The sequence below is a fragment of the Piliocolobus tephrosceles genome, chromosome 7 (assembly GCF_002776525.5).
Source record: "Piliocolobus tephrosceles isolate RC106 chromosome 7, ASM277652v3, whole genome shotgun sequence".
NCBI lineage: Eukaryota > Metazoa > Chordata > Mammalia > Primates > Cercopithecidae > Piliocolobus > Piliocolobus tephrosceles.
In genome coordinates this window covers 94,140,294-94,160,587 of record NC_045440.1, presented here as the reverse complement: position 1 = coordinate 94,160,587, position 20,294 = coordinate 94,140,294, and positions in this window count along the sequence as shown.

Genomic DNA, 20,294 nt, shown 5'->3' with positions numbered 1-20,294 from the left:
TTAACACACAGTGAAACCCTGTCTCTACTAAAAATACAAAAAATTAGCTGGGCGTGGTGGCGGGCGCCTGTAGTCCCAGCTACTCGGGAGGCTGAGGCAGGAGAATGGTGTGAACCCGGGAGGCGGAGCTTGCAGTGAGTGGAGATTGTGCCACTGCACTCCAGCCTGGGCAAGACAGCGAGACTCTGTCTCAAAAAAGAAGAAGAAAAAAAGAAAAAAACAAAAAGGTAGACTAAGATGAAGGGGAGAAGAGAGAGACAATTATATCCTGATCCTCTCCCCTTCCTCCTCATATGCCATAATTTTCCATTATTCCAGTTTGTTAAAGTGTAGGGATGAATCCTAGGCATAGAGGCTTATTTCCATGTCATGCCTTGGTGGGGTTTAGAGTCCCCGATATCCATTGAAAATATTCAGGACCTGACAAAGCATCCGCAGCTGGAGTATGGTAGGATGTGATAGAGCGCTTTGGAACCTAGAGAGGAAAGACTAGAGGGTAGAAGTAGCAAGAGATGAAGGCAGTGGGTGTGGAGATGGCATTCGGGGTCTCAGGATGAAGACGGAGACTGCAGTGGTGGCAGGGATTAGAGTAGAAGTCAGGCGGGGGAGGAAATTGGCACAGGAAGAAGGAACATGAAGCTGGCCCGGTGTACTCAGTTGTCGTGCCAACTAAGGTGTCAGAAGATCAGGTACTTCATCTCTAAAAAGAGAATTTAAAAAAGGGTGACCTTTAGAAAAGTTGGAAGTAACCATTGGGATAGCGTTTTGTCCAAATCATCCAATAATGTGCAAATATAAAGCTCGCTTAGGATCGACTGTGAATTTGGTACAATTACAAGAACAACAAAGACAGCCTGAAAGAGTTTTTGGAGTGAAGTTATGGCACCCCACCCTGTTCTCAGCCATCAGGATTATCTGTGGGCAGCTTGCTGTGCGTGTCCAGGCTGCTGGGTCCACCTCAGCATCCCCTTGGCAGATGCTGGCTGTGCACTGAGTCCCCAGTTAGTGAGGAGAGGGGAACTGTGACAACCTAACTCATGCAGAAAGTTGCTTACGAATGGAGGCTTTGAGACTGGACCTCACAACCTCGGCCTCAGAAAGCAATCCAGCAGAGGACAATCCAGCAGTGTCTTGAGCAGAAAGAAGCAGACTTTAAAATGTCCTCACAAATGAAGAGAATGTCATCAGTTCAGACACAGATTCTTTAAAGGCATAGTTCAGTGTCTGCGGTTGGCTGGATTTCATAAAATGAAGAAAATCAAACCAGAGGCCTGTTTGTGAAGTTGAGGCGTGATTGTATTTTTAGTTTTCTTAACTAAATAAATCCATCGGTTGACAAAGAGCGGAGTGTAGTGAATTAGACAGGGAAGGTATGATTGAAGATGTGAAGGCAGGGTCAACTCGAGTCACATTGATCACAGTCTCATTAGGCCTGGAACAGAAACAAAAATGAATTTGAAATGTAAGGATGGGGAGGGGAAGGATAGAATGGGGACCAAAGGGAAATATTGATATATTTTCCAACAGTGTGATTCATAACACATGGATGATCTCAGACGCGGAGATACAATTCATCGCTTAAATTCCTGACAGAATCTGAGCCAGGGTAAAGTGTTTCTATCAACCCATCTTTCTCTTTCTCATTGTCTTTCTTAGTAAAGTGCCCCGAAATAAATTACATAGCATCGAAAAGGGATTCTACTCCTGAGAACTATTTTTAATGTTGTAAGGCTAAAAAATATATTCCAAGGAAAGTACAACTAAGATGCTGGGAGAGAGACCAGTTAAGAGCCCAGGCCATTGTTACTGTCAGTAGGTCACTTCTCTGATTTAGATAGTATGAAACATAGATTAGCAATAAAAGAGATCTATAAAAGAGCTGATTGCATATTTCATTAGACTGGTAGTGAAGCTGATCATAAAATTTAATATTAGGAGGAAGTGGAATAATTGAAGCAGAATTAAAGTAACTGTTATTAAAAACTTAAATTTAGTCTTCAAAGCCCCTCACCAGCTGCTCTGCTATCCTGTCCCTTATCAAACTCCTTACTTCATTTCTTTTTCTTTTTCTTTTCTTTCTTTCTTTTTTCTTTTTCTTTTCTTTTCTTTTTTTTTTTTTTTTGAGATGAAGTCTCACTCTGTCACCCAGACTGGAGTACAGTGGCACCATCTTGGCTCATTGTAACCTCTGCCTCCCGGGTTCAAGTAATTCTCCTGCCTCAGCCTCCTGAGTAGCTGGGATTACAGGCGTGCACCACCCTGCCTGGCTAATTTTTGTATTTTTAGTAGAGATGGTGTTTCACCATGTTGGCCAGGCTGGTCTCGAACTTTTGACCTTGTGATCTGCCTGCCTTTGCCTCCCAAAGTGCTGGGATTACAGGCATGAGCCACTGTGCCCAGCCCATTACTTTTCATTTGCTTAAAAAACTGCTATATTCCTCAGGTTAATTTTCCTTCTCTACCTACAGCTTCTTTTATTTGCCCAGGTTGTTTTCTTTACCTTCCTTCTCTTATCTTTTTTATCCCATTCTGATTACATCCTTCCCAAACTGGTGGAAAGCATTCTTCAGCAGTTTCCCTTGAGTAACCCCTTCTGGGATTCAAGGGAGCCCCAGGATGAACACTGCTCTTCCCCAGCTGAGTTCTGATGCATTTGAGAAATCCACAGAAGTAGGACAGATGAAGGTCAAAGGCTGATCTTTATTCTGATTTGACTGATGCTGGAGAAAGTAGCACGTGAGATGTGAAATGTACAATCCAGAATCAGAAAGGTGTGTCCATCTCTTCACAGGCAGAGCTGCCCCTAGCAAGAACCTGCCCCTGCCAAACCTAGAGTGGAGTGCATGTTTTTGGTGAGCAGGCGGCTCCCTCCCAAGAGAAGGAGGAAGTGACAGAGCTATGCAAACCCACTTCCACATCCCAGACTCATCAATTGAGGAGGAGGCTGTGTGTGGAGAGAGGCTAGGAGGGTTTTGCAAGTGGAGCATCCCCTACATGGAAAAGCAAGCAACATCTGGAGTGGGGTAAGTACTATTTCTCCAAGTGCACCCCCATTTAAAAATTTTTCTTCAGGGGCTTGTTCTATGGTGTCATATTTTCACATACTATGACTCAGTGGGATTCAGTCAGGGAAGCAGAGTCATTAAGAGTAATAAGGGATAAGGGGTTTATTACAGATATTAGACCTTACACAACTGTGGAAGGAGCTGGAGATGTGGAATCTTAGGGGAGGAGCTGAGGATCAGAGAATAGTCACTACCTGTCCATCCTGAAGCATGAGGATACTTCACAGCCTGAGGAGGAAGTCTGAGAAGCCAGGACGTCAGCTGCCACAATGGGACCATAACTGGGAAGCTATTGCCCCTGAGTAGCTGCTGCCTCTGTGGTTCTGCCATTAAGCTTCTGGTGGCAGACTCAGGGCTGCTGTGGTCAGAGTGGCTTGAGCAGTGGTCACCAGCCGAGGAGAAGAACTGAACCAAGGCAGAGGAGAATGAGGACAAGCTAGGACCCTCCTGGCACCTCTGATCAGTCTGTCACCTCATCTAGTGGAAAAGCATTGAGAATCATGGATGCTGCTTCTTTTTCATCTCCTTGGCTAACTCTAGCCTGGAATTATATAGGGGAGGGGATTCCAGCAAAAGTAGTTCCAAGGTTAAACACATTGATGATAAAACAATGCAATACAGTCACCACCTTGATAACTTAGCATCTGAATACACTTCTTCTAACCATGTTTAACTTCAAAATAAAGATAAAAATCTTGCTTCTACTTAATGTGATACTATTAAAAACACTCTAACTCACTCCCCAAAAGAGGATTTGAGTTTTCATATGTCACTTTACTCACCGGGAAATGTTCATTCCTCCTCTAGCTCGACATATTCACCCCTTGATATCTTGTAACTTAAATGCTGATATATAATGTTAGCAACTATGGACACATCTTACATCAGATAGTAGGAGAATCAGAGAGGAGAAAAAAGAAAAATACATATTTATATCAAAGTATGAGAGAAATACTAGTAAGTACTACTGTCCTTTTTTCTGCAAGTAGTCACATAGTCTTAGCTGGTATTTAGAACTTCCTTCTTCCAGTAGCCATTCCATATACCTTTGCTCAAGCAAGCACCCCAACTCTTCATGGTTCCTAGCCTGGTGGCAGGAAGGGGACCTAAGCATTCACTCCTACAGATCTGTGCTATCAGCAGCTCCACCTATACTGGGTTACTGTATTTTTCTGTTTACTTTTATCAAAAAGCATGGGAGTATTAAAAGACCTCTATCCTTATTGTGCAGTAATGTGGTATAATAAGAAAAGTATTTGGTCTTTGTCCTCAGTTTCTGGCACAGAGCTCCTGAAACCCTTGTAATTTCCTGAATCATAAAGGTGATAGCAACATCTTTTATTCTCATGTGGTGACACCTCTTGGCAGGTCCCTAGATAGCTGCAGGATGGCGGTTGATTGCCAGATGAACCAACCATGTGATTAGAGGGTTGGAACTTTCAGCCCAACCCCAGCCTCTGGGGATGGGCAGCAGAGGGGTTATAGATGGCGATCATCAATGGCCAATGATTTAATCAATTCTACCTACATAATGAGACCTCCACAAAAACCCCTCGGTGAAAGTGTTCTGAGAATTTCTGGGTTGATGGACATATCCATGTAAAAGGAGAATGGCACACTCCAACTTTGAGGGATAGAGGTTCCTGCATGTGGGAACCTTTCAGACCTCACCCTATTACCTCATCTGGTTGTTCATTTGTATCTCTTATAATAAACTATAATCATAAGTATACCACTTTCCTGAGTTCTGTGAGTCATTCTAGCAAGTTATTGAATCTAGGAGGGGGACTATGGGATCCTATGACTTTGCAGCCAAGTTGGACAGATGTGTGGGTAACCTGGGGACCCAGTACTTGTGATTCAAGTTTGAAGTGAAGACAATTTTGTGGCACTGTGGAGTTCCTTAAACTTGTGGAGTGTGACAGCTCACTGTGGGTAGTTAGAGACAGAATTGAGAATTGCACTGAATTTTAAAACGGAGGAAAAAAACTCTCTAGTGGCAAACCAATTCCTCTCGGTAGAATTAATCACCCCAACCAATGCAGTAACTCTTTCTTCAACTCTTGGTTTTCTGGCATGAAGAGTTCATGTGTCTACGTGTCCCTCTTACTTTCCAGTTTAATGAAATCATTATCTTTTGTGTGCCCCTGGAAGCATTCCTTTATAGCAACAAAACTAAATCAGCAGGGCGCAAAGTTGTGAGGATAGGATGCAAACATTTCACTAGTCGATGATTAGGGGAAATATGAGAGGAGACATTCTGTTTCCATCGCTTGATTATCAGGTTCTGAATCCTATCCATGTGGAAAATGATACAATGTATTAACCACTAATTTGGAACCTCCACTGCATCCTGGAGGATATCACACCCACCTTGCAAAGTGTGAGCACCCAGCTGGCACCATCACTGAGTCTTCCAAGGTCCTTCTACATTCTACCAAGCCAGCTGCTTCAGTGAGATGAGGACCATGGCAAACCCAGTAAATTTCATGAGCATAAGCCCATGACCCTCTTTACTTATTTCCTTGGTTGATAGCAATGCTGTGTAAAGCACTGTGATTGCAAATGAGGAATTCTGTGTCCACCATGGTGGTTTTTGAATAAGTATTATGGGAGTGGAAGGCATATCCATATCCAGAATAAGGGTCTGTTCCAGAGAGAGCGGAGTGCTGCCTTTTTGTGATGTGTACGTGGTCTAATGTAATCAACCTGGCAGGTTTCCCAGGAAATGTGCCATATCAGGGACTCGGTGTTGGTCTTTTTGCTGACTGGTTGCATATTTGGCAATGATTATAACCAGAGAAGCCAAGTCAGTGTGTGGTTGGGCCCAACACAAATTGTTGACCCACAGAACTATGAGAAAATAAGTGTTTAAGCCACTAATTTTTGATTTAGTTTATGTGGGCGGCAAAAGCTAACTAAAACAGAAATTGGTACTTAGAAGGGGGATGCTGCCACAACAGAAACCTAAAACATGTGGCACTGGTTTTGGAGCAAAACAATTGGAAAAATATTGCATGTGGTCAGCTTGGAAGATAGAACATTTATCTAATAAACTTGTGGATCTAGTTAAGAAAATTTCCAGGAGGATTGTTAATAATATATGGGCCGAAGGAGATGAACTAAAGAAAGAACTGTTTCATTTGTAAACAGAAAGTAGAAGCAAGATAGAGGGCTCAGGACTTTCTAAATTAGAAAATAAACTTGTTTTTCATTTCAATCTCTCCAGTTTGCAAAAGATTCTTCTAAAATCTAATTAAGAGAGTGACTTTAAGACTCTTGTAAAGACCTCAGAAGGATTTGTGGTTGTTCCTAGTATATTATCTCAACTCAACAAAATAACTTCTAAAGATCTTGAGGGCATTAACTCACAACATCCTAATATACTGCCTGAAGAAGAAAGAATGCTGCATTAAAAAGAATTGTGTGTGTGTTTCCTTTGTCTATTGAAATGGATGACTTCTTGATACATAGAAAATCCACAAGGTGTTAAAGGGGGCTGTATAAGCTTGCATTAAAAGAGACTAAGACAAAATTTCTTAGGGCAGGAAGTAGGATGAGAAAAGTTATTCATCTGTAAACAGGGCTGTTTCTGATGGTCATATGCACACGACTGTATTCCTGAATTGCTGCGGACCAATGGCTTCTATGTGCTCCCCATTTCTCCCTTTTGAATGGGGTGTTTATTATGATTATCCTCTTGTCATCTCACCGTTGTATGTTGGGTATGGGAGAGGATGGAGACAAACTTGTCTGTTTGGTTCACAGATTTCTGGATTAAGAGGAGCCACATGCAAGGAGCTGTAATAGGTCCTCATCCACACCTGGACCAAATGCAATTCCTGAGATCCTAGACTTTCAGTTTGATGCTATAATTGGATGAGACTTTTGGGCAGTCTTGGGATGGGGTGAATTCACCTGGCATATGGGAGAAATAGAAATAATTATAGCTAACGGGTGACCGTAGTAGATTAAATATGACTACATATTCTTTACAGCTTGACCCATTAAAAGGAAGGTGTAGGTTTCTCCATTTTTTGAATTATAGCTGACTCATGACTTGGTTTGACCAACAGGATGTGGCAGAAGTGATGATATTCAAGCTGTGAACCTAAGCCACTAGAGGCCTTGCAGCCTCTGCACCTCTGCACCTGCCCACTTCTTCCAATGAGGAGAAAGATCCAGCCACCACAGACTTGCTAGCTGTCCCAGCTGAGGCACCAGATATAGGAGTGAGCTCAGTAGACACTATGCAGGGTAAAGATGAGATGTCTAAGCTGAGCCCAACGCAAATTGCCAACCACAGAATCATAAGTGAATACATGATTATTTTAAGCCATAAAGTTTTGGGTGGTTTGTTACCTAGAAAAATCTGGTTAAAACTCACCTACATTTGCTGCTCATCTTTCATATATAGGTCTTCTATGTCTCTACTGAAATTGTAAAAACCTTGAGGGAGGTGACCGAATTTTATAATTTTTGTGACTTCTGCAACACTTAGCACAGGACTGGGCACAGAATATTGCTTTATGAATGCTTTTGGTGTGCCTAAAATTCTCTTTCCGCTGTTTGAAAATACAGAGTTTGAAAAGTAAAAGAATGTCAGAAGAAAAAGTTCAGGTTAGCTTGGCTTATCATAGTATCTTGTTTACCCTCACCCTTCCCTGAATTTTTTTAACTAGGAAAGAAGTTTGGTCGTCAGCATCAGAGATAACCAGATTTGAAATTTTTTCCTCTGTTAGACTCTCAGTGGGTGGTAAGTGCCCATTGCCCAGGCTCAGTGGCTCATGCCTGTAATCCCAGTATTTGGGAAGCTTAGGCAGGCAGATCACTTGAGGCCAGAAGTTTGAGACCAGCCTGGCCAATATGGTGAAACCTTGTCTTTACTAAAATACAAAAAAAATTTAGCCGTGTATGGTGGCTCATACCTGTAATCCCAGCTACGCAGGAGGCTGAGGCACAAATCGTTTGAACCCGGGAGGTGGAGGTTTCAGTGCGCTGAGATTGCACCACTGCACTCCAGCATGGGCAACAGAGTGAGACTCCATCTCGAAAAAAAAAGTGCCTATTACTTGAAGAAGTAAAAATTATTAATAATACATTACTGTTACATAAACATAATAGTAATAATAATAGATAAAGTGAGAGCCAAAAGTTTTTTGAAGAGGGGAGTATTCAATTCTGAATCTTTCAGCCAGTGCCCATGTCCATCACTGGATCTAATAACCAATTAACTAAAATAACCAGCTAAGTCAAAAGCACGCCAGTGAGAGAACAATGGCCTAGAATCATCTTGCTTCCTTCCTGATCTGATTCTGCGCTGCTCCTATTTTCTTCTAGATCCTGATCTCTGGCTTCATTTCCCATTTGCAACTGACTCCCTCCCTTTGAACCTGGCATTACTACTAAGTTTTCCTGGCTTGAACCATTAGTAATCTCTACAGATACTGGCTTAGACTCACATTTTGATCTTTCAGTCAGAGTCGCCTTAGATGGGATACCCTGCCCTAATTCAGCTCCTCAAAGACTGACCATCTATCCCAGATTTCTCCCAGTGAAGAAGAGTTCAGACTGCCAACAGTTTTCACAGACAAAATAATGGGGTAATGGTGAAGAGGGAATGAGACAGAACAGGGAGAGGATAGGAAGGCCCTGATCATATCTTTCACCTGTGGCAGGGCACCACCTGGTTTACCTAGGACCTCAGAAAAATCCTCCCATGGGAAAATTCTTGATGCTGGAATGGTATGTGATCAGAGGAGGACTCTTCCTTTTATTTATTTTATTATTACTATTATTTAAGGCAGAGTCTCACTCTGTCACCCAGGCTGCAGTGCAGTGGTGTGATCTTGGCTCACTGCAACCTCCTCCTCCCACGTTCAAGCAATTCTCCTGCCTCAGCCTCCCCAGTAGCTGGGACTACAGGAATGTGCCACCACACCCAGCTAATTTTTGTATTTTTAGTAGAGATGGAGTTTCACCATGTTGGCCAGGTTGGTCTCGAACTCCTGACCTCAAGTGATCCACCAGCTTCAGCCTCCCAAAGTGCTGGGACTACAGGTGTGAGCCACCATGCCAGGCCAGATTCTTCCTTTTAAATCTACTTTCTAACTCCTCCCCAAGGGCTGTTCAAGCTCTGAAGGAAAACATGACCCCTCCAGGTCTCTCTTGTTTACTGTGTGAGGGGGCCTTCCAGTGATGCTGCAAGAGTGAGTTGATGAGTGGCTGATTTTATTCATTTCTTATGCTGTTGTGTCTAAGAGGTAGTTGGTTCAAATCAAGGCTGACCAACCAGCCCAAAGGAAAGAAAATATTCTGATATTTAAATGCTAGGAATGTAATAATTTCTTTGTGAAATTATTATATATGACATATTTAATATATACTGTATCGATTTGGACTTGCTAGAGTTTAGAGAGGAGGTTCTCAGGCCGTGTACAGCTGGAGCAGCAAGACAGCTCTGCTTCAATCTGCTTAAATGTGAGTGATGTATAAAAGGATGCTGCAAAAGGATTCTGCTGGCCTGGAGAATCCGGTGTAAGGATTTAGATATTAAGTTCACATCCTCTTCATTTTTCAAGCCTAGTACGAGAGTTCATTATAAGAACTTGCTCAGTAAATGTTTGTTGACCAATTGCCTGAATATATCTACACATTTTATAATGACAATAGAGTTGCTTTAAAGGCCATGGAATGACTTTCAATTTTGCAATAAAGTTGGAATATGATTTGTTCCCTTTATGTTTCTTTGAAGAGGCACACATGAATCTCTGAAGCGATGGTTACTAAACATGTGGGTGGGCAAAGTTAGCAAATGATAATACTGCCTTTCTGTGTATGAGGCCTCGTTAATACTTCAACATTCATCCAAAGAGAGAAGGGCGTGTGTCCCATCAATTCCCTTGCCTCTCATTATGTTTGTGCTTGATTACTGCAGGTGTGCAAAAGCCTTTTCCGTGTGAAGCCACATGCCTCTGCCTAGGAGCTTGGGGTTTGGGAGTACATTTATCAAATGCATGCCAGCTCCTGCAAACTCCCTGAGAAAATTGTAGAACACCTGCATACTAATGGTTTTTATTGTTGGAATTATTTTATTGCACAATCAAAAACCTACAGTCGTATCATAGAAACATACTACATGACTCCAAGTACAGAAACAGGCTGTGAACTTCACTGCTGACACTTTATTTCTTGTAATTAAACTTTTACTTTTATTTCACCTATTTTATCCCATAAACAGGGAAAGAAAATAAAACATATGGAGTAAACTGCAGGATGTTGTGGTTTATTCCATGTTTTGGCATTTTTAGCTGCTCCCAATGAGCGTACACGTCTGAAGTTTGTATACGAAGTGTATTAAAAAATAACTTAATTAGCTAAGGAATATTAAAAAGTTAGCTATATATTTAGGTAGGAATCTTCTTTATTCTCTTGTTTTGCAGGAAGCAACAGCCCACAATTGCCTGCATTTTCTTCCCTCTTCAAAACCACTTCTGCTCCAAAGACCATGAACCTGAACTGAAGAAACGACTCTTTCAACTGCTGGCATGAGATAATTCAGTCTCCATGATGTCTTAATCCTGGGCCTCCCTTAATTGACTTCTAACTGTGCTGAACTGTGGCTGCTAGGAGTTGCAATGTGGATGGCAATTTACAAGGCACTGGAATCGTTTCTCGTCTTCAAATTAGTCCTGAACTGTACTGGAGAAAGAAAAAATGGTGGGGAGGGGCCTTTACCCTTCTCGCTGTCTTGCCACCTCAAGTGAGACTTTCTTACCATCTCAGAATGGATGGTTACCTTTTAACAATTTAGTCAGGGACAGAAAGGAAAAAGAGTTAGAGTTGCCAATACTTTGTCAATTTTGTCTTAATAAAGTTGCCTCACATGGCCTATCTTGTCTCAGGGAATGAAGAACTAATGGTTTTAGGCTTTCATGAAGGGGTAGTCATTATTTTGAAACCCTGTTTTGTGGGAAATCCAAGATAGAACAAGGGTCACTGCTTTTTCTTTCTCCATGGATATCTATAGGATATATTTATTAATTAAGAAGTTTCTAGTTCTAAGCAGCAGGAAAAAAAGGAGTTATTTCTTTTATGGCCTTTTATAGCTACGTAACATCTATTTCTACTTCTCTTCCCTGATTTCTTCCTTTCCATCTTGGAGCCCGAAGTTAGAAAGCCATGGCACACACACACATTCCCACCAGTTGGTATAGGCACTCTGTTAGACCCTGGGGGTAAATGTGATATGGTTAGCATCCTCAATGGGAAGATACACATGTAAATGATGATGATGCAACTTAGGAAGTTATATACGGGAGATGTTTGTGGGAGCGTAGAGGAGGGACAGCTATCAGAGGCTAGGGAGAAAAGGGTGGAGGAGGTAGGAACCCACTGGACTCTTTAAGAATGATTCTGAATCAGCCAGAAGAAGAATGTGAAAATGGGATTTCTAGAAAGAAGGAATAGATGAGAAATGCTTAGAATCACATCCTGTTCTATGTCAGAGAAACTCAGAGCATGAGGTGGAAGAGTTGGGGGAGGGCCAGACCAGAGCAGGTCAGCAGGGGTCAGCTATGAGTGGCCTTCCATGCTATGCCAGTGGGCTTGGACTTCAGCAGGTAGATGATAGCGAGGCCCTTAAGCAGGGAAGGGAACTGATCGGATTTGTGCTTTATACATGTCCTTCCGGCAATTGTGCCCAGGATGGATTTGAGCAGAGGAAGACTAAGGCTAGAGGTTAGATTGGAGGCTGGTGCAGTTGTCTAGAACAGAACTTGGAATAACAGAAGTGGGAGCAAGATAGAGAGGAGCTAGGGTTGAGAAATAACTGATAAATTAAACTGGTGAGACTTAGATGGAGGAAGCGCATGGAAAGTGACTTGGAGGCTCATTGAGCCTACAGAATTGCCACAGCAGATAATCTGGCTTCAGAGAGAATGGATTCTCTATTCAAGACCTGAAGATCCTTGATCATGCAAGGCAGATCGAATGCCTACCATGGTGGTAAGGCTAGTATTTTAGTGAACCAGGGATTATGGGTGGGCATTTGGGTATGAAACCAGTTCTTATAAGAATTTCATGAAGTCTCTTCCTTCTCATTCTTTGGACCCTTAAGATATCCATGGGGAAACTCTTCTAGACAACTGAGAATGAAGAGGACTGGGATGGTTGGGGGCTTTTTTTTTTTTTTTTTGAGACAGAGTCTCGCACAGTCGCCCAGGCTGGAGTGCAGTGGCGTGATCTCCCAGGTTCACGCCGTTCTCCTGCCTCAGCCTCCCTTGTAGCTGGGACTACAGGCACCTGCCATCACGCCCTGCTAATTTTTTGTATTTTTAGTAGAAACGGGGTCTCACTGTGTTAGCCAGGATGGTCTCGATCACCTGACCTTGTGATCTGCCCGCCTCGGCCTCCCAAAGTGCTGGGATTACAGGTCTGAGCCACCGCGCCCAGGCTTTTTTTTTTTTTTTTTAGATGGAGTTTCACTCTTGTTGCCCAGGCTGCAGTGCAATGGTGCCATCTCAGCTCACTGCAACCTCCACCTCCGGGGTTCAAGTGATCCTCCTGCCTCAGTCTCCCAAGTAGCTGGGATTGCAGGCACCCGCCACCACGCCCGGCCAATTTTTGTATTTTTAGTAGAGACAAGGTTTCACCATGTTAGGCAGGCTGGTCTCAAACTCCTGAGCTCAGATGATCCGCCCACCTAGGCCTCCCAAAGTGCTGGGATTACAGGCATGAGCTGTGGTGCCCAGCCGGGCCGTTACTTAGCCATGAAGTCTAGGATTTCCATTCTAAGTGTTCCCTAATTGAGAGCCAGTCTTATGTCAGGGGAATGCCATTTGGCTCCAGAATGATTCCTCAGAACTTCTGGGAGAAAGCCAGTACCCTGGGCTGTGTACGTGAGGTCTTTGGCCAGTCTGTCCTCATGTTCTTCACTCTTGTCTCCTACCACTCTGCACATGCGCCCTTTCTCCATGCCACGCCATAGAATAAGTTATGGACTTTTGAAATGTTATTCTTCTGAAATTTTCTCCCATGGTTTTTCATCAAAATACCTTTCATGGCTGGGCACAGTGGCTCACACCTGTAATCCTAGCATTTAGGGAGGTTGAGGCTGGTGGATCATTTGAGGTCAAGAGTTCAAGACCAGCCTGGCCGACATGGTGAAACCCCATCTCCACTAAAAATGCAAAAATCAGTTGGGTGGTAGTGGCGCGCGCCTGTAATCCCAAGTACTTGGGAGGCTGAGGCGGGAGAATCGCTTGAGCCTGGGAGGCAGAGGGTGTGGTGAGCCAAGATCGCACTACTGCACTCCAGTCTGGGCGACAGAGTGAGACCCTTTTGTTTTTGTCTCAAAAACAAAACAAAACAAAAACATTTTATGCACGTTTAAAAAGCATCTTGTTCTTTATAAACATTTCACAAGTCCCGGGCCTGATTTATTTCAGACCCTGCTGAGCCTGTCCATACCCCACTTGTGCACTTACCACACTGCTGTGCTTTCCGTAGTTTTCCTGTCAGTCCTGTTAGATGGCAAGGCCTTTAAGGGAAAGAAATGCACTAGAGCATTTGTGTATGTGCATGCATCCCCAGTGGCTAGCACAGTGCTTAGCCAACAACTTTGAATGAATGTTGGCAGATACGTCTCTTGTCCTACAGCAGGTTCAGAATTGTGAGAATTTATAAATCATGATATAATTTAAAACTCTCAGCAATAAAAATTTCCTAGAAAAAAATAAAACGTGACAATACTTTAAAAAATGTAAAGAGAATTGAATGAAGTATATTATTATATTTTACAATGTAAGTATAATAATATTATATTATTATTGTAATGGATGCTGTGTTCATCCACGTGTTTATTTAGCTAATACCTGTTTGGTGAAAACTGAGCAAAGCACAGATAGAACAGGTAAGGCATGTTTAGGAGACTTACCTGATTGAGTTCAGATATTGGAAGACTGGAAGTTCAGATACGATGTTAAGTGGTTTACTGATCTCTGTATGTTGTGGAGTGGCTAGCTGTGACTCTGGTGTTTAGTAGGAGATCTGAGCTCTAATTAGCTGACTGGCCTTGAATAAAAAGACTTTCTGAGCTTCAGTAGCTTCTTCTGTAAAGCCTGGATAATGTCAAAAACCTCCAGTATTGCAGGGTTATGGTGCTATTCAGTAAGACAGGAGCTAATGTGGGTATAGATGTGCCTGGCACCAGGGTTGGCTGCATGGGTGTGTGACCCATGCGCCTGCACAGGGCCTTGCCTTTTCTCTAATGCTCTGCTCTCTCCATCCTGGAATTCTTCATAATTATTGAACAAGGTATCTCACATTTTCATTTCACTCTGGGCCCCTTAAATTATGTAGCCGGTTCTGCCTGACACATAGTAGGCACATAATAGTGCTCTCAAGGGAGCCCTGAATACTCACCCTGACATTAGAAGGGAACCCGAGGAGCTACTTACAATGAGTGCTGCTCTCTGATGATGTCTTCATTTTGCTTTTCTGCAGAAGGTGAGTGGTGCCTCCTTCTATTCCCACACCTGCTTCCTGTGGAGTACATAGAGTTTCAATTCTGCCATCCACTTTCTCTCATTTATTTAGAAATGCCATACTGTGATCATTCTTTTATCTTAACTACTATTTTTATCTCCCACCTGCCCCCTCTCCCTACCAAGATAAACACATTGGCCACCAGCTGTACATAAAATCAAAACGCAAATTCCTTTTTGATTCCACCAAGGTTTGAGTTGCAGTTTTTTTGTGGTGTTAAAATACTTTTCAAAAATGTAAATTTTTTAAAAAAAGAAAACTAAGTTACTGAGATAATTTGATTTTGGCTCTTGCCATGTAACTTTAAGATTTTAGTATCTTTGTTGGTCCTAAATTGACTATGAGTTTTGCTCTGATGAAAATTACTTGTGCCAGAAAGCTACAGTGAGTTGAAACATTCTGCCACAGTAATCCCTATGGATTAGAGCATATTGAAGCGCAACCATGGGAAATAGAATGCTTCTTTTAAACCACTGAGCCAACAAATAAGGTCATTTGATGCTGAGACACTGTGATCATCCATGAAGGGGCTAGTTCACCAGAAACATTAAGCTGGTTTGGGTGGACTCATCTGTTGGTGGTGAGAACACTGGGGTTTCTTTTTCCAACAGTCCCCCTTTGCTGTTTTATCCCTCCAAGTTACAAGTTATAAGATCACAAACTTACAAAATAATGAAACGAGGTGGCTGTATCCACACCTGAGCTAAAGCTAAGTCAACTTTTTGTACAGAGTCTGTTGGCTTTCAGCTTTCTGTATAAATGACCGAACATGGCAATGTATTAGGCACCCTAAATGGCGAAAATTCCATGTTATTTCTAAATGACAATTCAGAGATATTTACTTTATATTCCCCCAAATAGTCTGAGAAGGAAAACTGAATGGAAAGAAAACTGGAAAAACAAAACAAGTTGGAATCATGCCTGGCTTGTTTACTTTAGGAAATCTCTTAACACTCATTTTAATCAATTGGAAAGAGATGGTTCATCAGATCATAGAATTTTAGAGCCGAAAGGAGCCTTAGAGATTATCTCATCTGATTCTCTCATTTTATGGATGAGGAAACTGGGATGCAGCGAAGGGGAAAGGCCTTCCTAGTGTTCCATGGCTAATTAGCAGCTGGGCAGACAACCCAAGTCTCCTAATGCCCAGCCTGGAGGACTGCCTGATTTTTATACCCATTTAAAGACAATATATTTCCAAATCAAATAGGCTTACAAAAGTAACTTAGCACAGGAAGAATATATTTTCCAATTGAATGACAGCTTTCAAGTATGTTTCAGAATACTGCCTGTATTGGATATTAAACTATTTTGCATATAGTACCTACTCAAAACAATTTGTCAATTGATGAATCTATTCAGAAAAACTTAATTTATAAGAATAAGGGGAAAGAAACCCCCTACAGAAATAAGTCTAACATCACATAAGGAAAAAGAGCTTGTATTTAATATTAAAGAAAATAAGTCCTCAAAGAAAATAAAATCCCAAAGGCAAGTTCATGTGTCATTTTCAAAAATAAAAATAAATCTAAATGGTGGGGTCTTTGCAGACTCTCTAGGTCGCATATCAAAAAGGTGGACCTTACAATGTATTGCCCAAACTGAGACATTTTTGAGAGTGAAAATGGGCATTATAAATATTTTTGTTAAGGTGACAAGTATAAACTGGGACTATCCAGGACGACTAGGACATATGGATCATTTTACATATGAAAAGAAATAAAAGTTTGCATTGATTATCTACCCTGTGCTAGAGAAGGCCTCAGGGACTTCTCTACTTTACTGTATCTTTTTTATTAATTTTTGTTTTAAGTTCTGGGCTACATGTGCAGGATGCACAGGTTTATTACATAGGTAAATCTGTGCCATGGTGGCTTGCCGCACCTATTAACGCATCACCTAGGTATTAAGCCCAGCATGCATCTTTTAGTGGTGGGGCAAGTAAAGAATTTAGTAACATTTTATTATAAGAGGTTCAATATTATATTAAGAGGTAAAGATGTGGGGTCTCATAATTTTCATTTCCTACAATGAACGATCCAGACATTTTTTCTGTTTATCTACATAGAAAGCAATAAAGGCTCTTTGTGTGTCTCTCCTGCACTCTTCTTTCCCTGCCCTGCTGCAATTTCTTATGTGAGTCCCTCTTTCTAAACTTCTGTAAGTGGCAAAATTCAAATAGGATTATTCGGTATTGAATATTTCTCTGAAAATAGTGAGGAAGGTTTCTTTCTCTTGACAAGATAGGTTGCTGCTGAATTCCCTTTTCTCACTTTTAGTTGGTTTTTATAATGGGCTTGTTGAAAACAATGAACAGTTTAGAAAAATACCCTTGGTGCTGTGAAATAGGGACCATTTCTAAAGTTTGTTCAAAATCTGATTACATTAGCAATTTCTTAAATCCATTGGACTAGCTTTGTAATTTGCTTCCATGACCCACGGAGTCTATTGACTCAGTCAGTGAATTTCGTTGTTATTTTTTTCTTAAAAGAAGAGAAAAAGACTGGTCTCTGTTTGAAAATTACAAACATGGAAGAATTTAGAAATAATAGGTTTCTAGGTTGGGTGGAAGGTGAGCTCTAAATCTACTGATTTGCTTGTTTTGGTTTGCTCTGCCTCTATGGGTAGTTGGGACTATCCCTAAATAAATCTTTGGGGTTTTCCACAATGCTTTAAGTAACACTCACAAGCTGTGCTCTGAGTTTTTTTTTTGTCTTTTTAATAGGTGATATGGTTTGGCTGTGTCCCCACCCAAATCTCATCTTGAATTATAACCCCATAAACCCCATGTGTCATGGGAGGGGCCCAGTGGGAGGTAACTGAATCATGGGGGCGGTTTCCCGCATGCTGTTCTCGTGATAGTGAGTGAGTTCTCGTGAGATCTGATGGTTTTATAAGCATCTGGCATTTCCCCTGCTGCCACGAATTCTCTCTCCTGCCACCCTTGGAAGAGGTGCCCTCTGCCATGATTGTAAGTTTCCTGAGGCCTCCCCAGCCATGTGGAACTGTGAGTCAATTAAACCTCTTTTCTTTATAAATTACCTAGCCTCGAGTATTTCTTCACAGCGGCATGAGAAGGGACTAATAGGGTAGGGAAGCAGAAATCTAGACATTTGAAAATAGCTAATAGGTTTACTGAACCTAGAACATGTGCCCAAACCTTAGTACCCACTGTTTTCCTTATATTTTCTCACTTCATCTTTACAACAATCCTCTGAAAATGTAAACCATTATTCAACCCAGTTTGCAGCTGATCAAGCTGAGGCTTAGAAAGGCAGCCTGGTCAGACACTGGGGGAGCTGTAATTTTCAGGCAGCTTTGTCTGGCCCCAGGGCTATACACTTAGATTCTAATTAATCACTCTGCTAGGCTCTGTTTGAAGAATCTCTTGGCTTTATCTTGATTTTGAAAGAATTTTCTCCATGGAAAGCCAGCCATCCAATTATCAGAGCCAGAACACTGCCTCTTACTATGGATTGAATTGTGTCTCCTCAAAAACGTAAGCTAAAGTCCTAACCCCCAGTACCTCAGAATAAGACCTTGTTCGGAAATAGGGTCATGACAGGGCTAAGCAAGTTAAAACTAGGTCATCAGTGGGGTACTAATCTATTATAACTCGATGTCCTTATTAAAAGGAGAAATGTGGACAGAAATTTGGACACAGAGGAATGGCAATGTGAAGAAACACAGGAAGAAGATGGCCATTTACAAGCCAAGGCTCCTAGAAGGGACAGAGGCCTGGAACAGACCCTCCCCAAGAACCCCAAGAAGGCAGCACGGCCCTTCTGCCTCGAGAATGGTGAGAGGAGAAACATCTGTTGTTGAAACCACCCTGTTTGTGGTACTTTGTTATAGCAACCCTAGCAAACACACGCTCGCCCACATTTCAGTGGGTGTGGACTTGCTAGTGAGTGGCCAGCTGTCTCATCTACTCCTTTCTCTGACTGTGGCTGGTCCAAGGAGCAGGGCCAGGTCCAGGCTGGAAGGACCTGAGGCGGAGAACAATGCCAGTTGCACCCATCTCCAGGCTGCAGATTGAGGTAAAGCCCTCATAACTCCACCCTGAACCTAGGAGAGAGGGAGGGGAGGTGGCCTATATGTTGTCTCTGATCTGCCCTCTCAGACACATGTAGCAGTGGTTCCAAGAAGAGTCCTTCTGCTCCCTCTCCAACCCCCAGTGGTTTCTAATACTTCCTTCAGTGATGTTGATTGATGGGAGAATGATCTGTCACAGCTGTTGAATAATACACATGCTGATGATTTCTTAATAACTTAAAAGCTCGTGTGATGGAGTGAGGAGAAGGAAGAAAAGCATGTCCCACCTCTTGCAAAGGAGGAAACAAAAGCCTTTATTCAAATTTTTCACAGAAAGAACCCTAGAACTGCCAGGTGGGGCCTAACATCGACTTCTAGCAGAAGTAACCTGGGTTTATCGAACTCACCACAACCAGAACTAAGCACAACCAGAAACACAACACCACTATTAGCTAGAAATAATGAAATGCTCAATAAACCCCAATTATGAAGGCCCAGCCAGGAAACTCTCAGACACTCATGTTTACAGCACATCTGGCAAGTAGCTTCACAATAAAGTATAAAATTTACCCTTTTAAATAGCACAGAATTGGTGGCATAGCACATTTACACTCTTTAAGATGTAAACCAGAGTTTGCAGAGTTTAAAAATGCCTTATAAGTATTTGCTACAATATGAAAGTTTGGAATAAAATGAGTGGTTTGACAAGCTGTAGAGGTCAAAACAAACAGCTTTTCTTGTCTGAAGAAGAGAAAGCCAAAGGGTAACTAAGTATTGTTGTTATGGCATTGCTTTGGGCCATGGGGAGAAAGCCTGTAAGGACAATTTCATTCCGTCTTCTCTTCGATTTCTACTTTAGAGTTAAGAAGAAACTTCCAAAGAAGAAGACTTTGGTTAAATAGTGTGTTAGAATAGTGACGACCTGTGTAAGGTCAGCATTTCAGCCCATTAGCATGGAGGAGCCAGGTGGGGCTGCCTCTGGGGCCTGTGTTCTTCCGGTATGCAATTCTGCTGTCAAGTTGTCATATTTTGTGGTCTTTCCCTGATTCTGGGCTTTTCCACATCCCTGCCAAGCCACTGTGCATCTCATACTTGGGCATTCTCCTCCCAGTCCCACTCCAGTTCCTTCAGGGCATTTTCATTCTTTAAAAAGAAAAACCCTTTCTTTTTTCTAAGAGATTCTTCAGAGGGTCTTGCTCTGTTGCCCACAATCATAACTCAATCGTAGCTCACTGCAGCCCTGAACTCCTCAGCGGAAGCAATCCTCCTGCCTCTCAGTCTCCTGGGTAGCCGGCACTACAGGCTTGCACCACTACATCCAGTTGATTTGTATGTATGTATGTATGTATGTGTGTACGTACGTATGTATGTATGTATGTAGAGATGGGGTTTTGCTTTGTTGCCCAAGCTGGTCTCAAACTCCCTCCAGGAAATTTTTTGATATCATCGCTAGCCTTGGCAGCATGCTGGGCACTCATTCCTTCCCCAAATTCTTCTCTCTTTTCTCTGTGGAGAAGTGGGAGTAAAGGAAGCCCCTGTGGGAGTGACGGAAGCAGAACGGGGCAAAGAGAACTGACCCTGCTGCAGCAAGAGCCTCTGCTGGCCCCATGGGAAACCCTTCAGAGTAGTCCCCAGTGGAGGTCAGGG